The following is a 5,000-nucleotide window of genomic DNA, read 5'->3' on the forward strand; positions in this document are numbered from 1 at the left end:
TGTAAGCAATAAATACTTTGTTATTAAAAATCTGCCACCTATAATATAATACACATAAGAACACATATCATACATAGAACATTACATTTAAACTGACATGTAACCAAAATGGATCCCATTCATTATTAAAAGTGGTACATTTGGTTAGTTTATATAGAGCAATAATGAATACTTTATTTCAAGGCTGATGGAGAAGGGACCATCTTCCTCCTCCTCAGCTGAGCAAACACACTGAGCGTCCTCCTTAAATGGACACGTCACTGTCTGTGTCCACAGCCCTCACACGCAGAGGTGAAAATATTATAGGACACGCTCCACACCTACAGTGCCTCTGTGCCTTCATCTCTGCACTTTCTTCAGCCTGTTTCTCTCTCTCTCTCTCTCTCTCTCTCTCTCTCTCTCTCTCTCTCTCTCTCTCTCTCTCTCTGCTTATGAAACCTCTCTCAGGGAGGAACTACCGCGCTACACGTCTCTCAGGGTTGTTTTCACATGCCCTGTTCTCCTTATTTATCGTAGAACGCATGAAGGATGAAACCAGGTAGGACTCGGTGACCTCACGCATCCATGGTGATATTTGTTTACCATCAGTGAGCTATTTCACCTTCTGCAGGACGAAACATCTGCTTTTCCCGCTCTAAGGTCGACAGCTTAATCAGATGAAGGGACCGTGTTCCGCTCACCCCCTCACTCCGCAGTCTATCACCCTCACACCAACTTTTTTCAGAAGGTGTTGCCAGCATCTGGCATTTTTGCATAATGTGTGAGGTGTTTGGAGAGGGGCTTGTTCTTGGATGGTACAAATGGCTTTTTTGACCTAGTAATTAGCTTGAGAAGATGCGAGGAAGAGTCTGGTGATGAAGCTTTGTGGCCAGATTTTTGCATGGCTGCATAAATTATCATTTATGAAACTATAATACCCTGCTCTGATGTTGCAGACCCATTAGAAGACGACGTAGCATGATGGCTTTTGTGTGCGAGGTGTTTAGCCATGGAAGTGCATCGTAGCAACATACTGCAAATATGCCGTGCGATATTTCTTACAATAGGGTGATTTACCTTCGAAGGTGCAGTCGAGTGCACTGCCAGTGCCACACACACACACACACACACACACACAAAACACACATAAAGACATTGCAAACACGCACGCTAAGAGCACAGAGCTGTACACCTCAGATGTTGAAACACGGATATGGATATGGCACGTTTGACACAGGAAGCGTTTAAAATTGTCCTCAGAACAGCTGTCATCACAGAGAAGGAAAAAAAAAAAAAAAACAGCAACGCAATTAGGAGTGTCATCCTGGTGATTCATCACCCTCCATTACACCCTCCACAGTGTGAGGGAGAGACACTCTTCACCACTGGCCACTCAACACCTGCATGTCAGGCCGGGCTCCACTGCATTAACGTACTGCCTTGTACCACACACCACTCTACGCTGCACCTCTGAGTGTTACACAGTGGATAATAAAGTCCAGTGGAATACACCAAATCTGAAAGTCTTCACCTCAGACTGGATCACGCTAGGTTGCTAAGCTATGTCTTATTCTCCTTTATAGCAGTGCTTATAACGGTGTTCTGTATTAAGACATCTTTATCAAAGACATGCTGTACCAGGTAACAGCAGCACAACAGTGACTCCCGCGCTCTCTCTCTCTCTCAACTGTAGCTCCTCACTCCCAACCAGAAGTCCGTCAGCTCTGAGGAAGCAAGGTGAGCACTTTGAACGTTGTGAAGTTCGAGGAGGTTTCCGTGGTGCCGTGTGGATGCAGCGGCACGTACAGGCCGAGCTGTGATGGAGTGGCCAGTGCCTCGTCGTCTGCCTAAAACCAGAGCAGAAAAGGCTGTGAAATCTTCAAAAGGCACCAGGGTTGATGAGCTCCCAATAGAGAGGTAGGACTTGTGCTTTAAAAGCGGGAGATTTCGCCAGTGTGTGCAATTTTAATTGCGCTCCTATTGCTTGCCCCCAGTCCCTTTCTTTCACCCACCCACTCCCTCTCTCTCTTCCTCTCACTCACTCTCCCTCTTTCTTTCTCTCTCTCTCTGTTTTTCTCCCTCTCTTCCCCTCTCTCTCATCCCTTGCTCCATCTGTCTGGCCTTCAAAGGGAAGCTCATTCACTCTGTTTTAATTTCAGAAAGTAACCCCGAGGACGAAACCAGAGCCACTCATGTGCAAAACTTCTTTATTTCAGAATGACATTACAGTGTTATTGTGGAGCCTGACACCGCAGAGGTTCTCAGGACTCTGAAGCCAACGCTGCCTTCTCCCACAGTGTCGGAGTACAGTGCTCACATGCCCAGCCATAAATGTCTAATCTGTTCAGTAATAAATGCTCATACAAGGAAATAAAAATGAGTCAAAGCTGTAATTTTAAAAATCTTTGAGGCGCGAGGGGCGGACGGTGTGAGATGAGTCATGCTTGTCTGACGGAGGCACTGTGACCAGGAGCTGTCCCCGTGTCAGCGGGACCAGACCTGCCCTCTTTTGTCAAGAACTCCTGGTCATATTTCTTGAGAAAGCCTGCAGGTGGACGGAGCACTGTCCTGATGGAGAGTCCTGACGGATCGCTCCGTGGGAGCGGTGTAAACCGAGCGGGATGCGGTGTCGGCCACCTTAGCCTTCAGCGGCGAACATTCAGACTTGCTCTCCCTCGACCGTAATTACGCCGGCTTTGTTCTCTACCCGCTCTTTGTTTGCACCGCTGTGAAGCGCCGTCAATGTGGTGCAGCTAAACAGGTCAAAGGCACAGAGGGGAGCGTGGCCCGTGTCTGCCGTAAACGTACACCGCCGAGCTGAGGAAACACGGCCTCACTTCACAGGAGGAACACAAAGGAGCTCGCAGCCACGGTGAAGTGGCGAGAGAACGGACCTGTACAGAGGGAGTGGTGCTGGCAGGCTGGGAACACAGAGGACTCGGTTTCAAAATGGACCGTGTGAGGAGGGTATTACATTTACTGTAGAAGAAATGTAGGCCACAGAACCCCCTACCAATTATTCTACTAGGTGGTTGTGTGCCTGTGTGCATGTCTCTGTGTGTGTGTGTGTGTGTGTGTGTGTGTGTGTGTGTGTGTGTGTGTGTGTGTGTGTGTGTGTGTGTAAAAAAGTCATTAAGCAATTTTCATCAACACATGTACACATATACACATACACATATATAGTATATATATGTGTATATATATATATAGTATATATGTGTATGTGTTGATGAAAATTGCTTAATGACTTTTACACACACATACATATACATATATATATATATATATATATATATATATATATATATATATATATATGTGTGTGTGTGTGTGTGTGTGTGTGTGTGTGTGTGTGTGTGTGTGTAAAAGTCATTAAGCAATTTTCATCAACATATATATAAAATGGACCGTGTGAGGAGGGTATTACATTTACTGTAGAAGAAATGTAGGCCACAGAACCCCCTACCAATTATTCTACTAGGTGGTTGTGTGCCTGTGTGCATGTCTCTGTGTGTGTGTGTGTGTGTGTGTGTGTGTGTGTGTGTGTGTGTGTGTGTGTGTGTGTGTGTGTGTGTGTGTGTGTGTGTGTGTAAAAAAGTCATTAAGCAATTTTCATCAACACATGTACACATATACACATACACATATATAGTATATATATGTGTATATATATATATAGTATATATGTGTATATGTGTTGATGAAAATTGCTTAATGACTTTTACACACACATACATATACATACATATATATATATATATATATATATATATATATATATATATATATATATATATATGTGTGTGTGTGTGTGTGTGTGTGTGTGTGTGTGTGTGTGTGTGTGTGTGTGTGTGTGTGTGTGTAAAAGTCATTAAGCAATTTTCATCAACATATATATAAACAATGATACCTTTCTCCCATCAGTTCACAGCTTAAACATTTCGATAAAGGAGTCATTTCTTCATTACATTTTCATTTTAGCTGGCATCGCCAGGCAAGTTTCCAAGGCATTTTCAAGAGTGTCAGATATCAAAGGTTATACCAGCATCTTGTTTGTCAAGCAGTTGTTTCGGTTTCTTGGACTTCGCTCCTCTCAAAAGCTTCCGTTTGGGTTCACACACTGATGCCCCAGGCAAAAATCAATGACCATGTGTCTTCCCAGCTGTTTTACCGTATATAACAGGATTTAGCATGTGGGCCTCGGATGTTCTGGCTGTAGCACAAATATGTATCTGCACTGATACTGGGGTTTGCATCTGTCCAGTCCAGCATGTCAGTAAAGGGGAAGCACTCAAACACTCACCAGAAGTGAGAGCTTCTTGCCCATGATGCTTTTTGGCATCAGAATGCCAACCAGGTGCCTCATAGCAGGGATCTACAAAGGGTTAAACGCCGCCCCCTGCCATCATGGCTTAACGGCGCCCGTGATTATTTTCACAAGCTGACCGTATGATTCCTGAAGAGCCCTCTTCCCCGTGCGAGGCCGAGGAGTTCTCAAAGAGTTTCGTCAGGAGGACAAATTCGTCATAGTGGGGGGAGAAAAGTTCTCTCTTTTTGTATCCCACCACATTTTATCATGCCGGCCTCTTTCGCCGCACCTTGCCTGGGGTAGCAGTGTGCTGGTTCAGAGGCTTCTTGGGTTCAGCCGGGTTTGGATTTTCAAAAGAGCAGGGCCATTGATCAGGCTGATCTGAGGCCATGAGCAGATCCCGGGATGCAGGCTGGATTTGCAGCTAACGCCTGAGTGTGTCCCTGGGGTGCCAGGCCTAGTAACCCACACACTCACACACACACACACACACATACTGATACTACTGCATTAAAGCCCAAGTTATAAAAGTCTTCCAAATTTTCTCACCATATACAAATTCACTAAAATTATGTTTAATCTAAAATAAGATCACGTATAATCCCAATGATCTTAGTAAGTTTCTTTCTGTGCCACGTGAGTTTAGGTTCATGTTACGCTATAGGTTATGGCTGGATTTAACATCTATAAATCAGCACTGTTTCTAATTTAA

The 5,000-nt window shown here is 44.6% G+C and overlaps 1 long non-coding RNA gene across 1 annotated transcript in view; it reads left to right on the plus strand.

The window, feature by feature from the left end:
* LOC143476932 (uncharacterized) overlaps nucleotides 1-2,430 on the plus strand; it is a 10,527-nt gene extending 8,097 nt beyond the window's left edge. The window contains exons 2-3 of the long non-coding RNA XR_013121427.1: nucleotides 1,673-1,896; nucleotides 2,196-2,430. This is a non-coding gene — a long non-coding RNA (uncharacterized LOC143476932). The remainder of the gene's footprint in view (nucleotides 1-1,672; nucleotides 1,897-2,195) is intronic.
* Nucleotides 2,431-5,000: the final 2,570 nt, after the last annotated feature.

The sequence above is a fragment of the Brachyhypopomus gauderio genome, chromosome 15 (assembly GCF_052324685.1).
Source record: "Brachyhypopomus gauderio isolate BG-103 chromosome 15, BGAUD_0.2, whole genome shotgun sequence".
NCBI classification, from domain to species: Eukaryota; Metazoa; Chordata; class Actinopteri; order Gymnotiformes; family Hypopomidae; genus Brachyhypopomus; species Brachyhypopomus gauderio.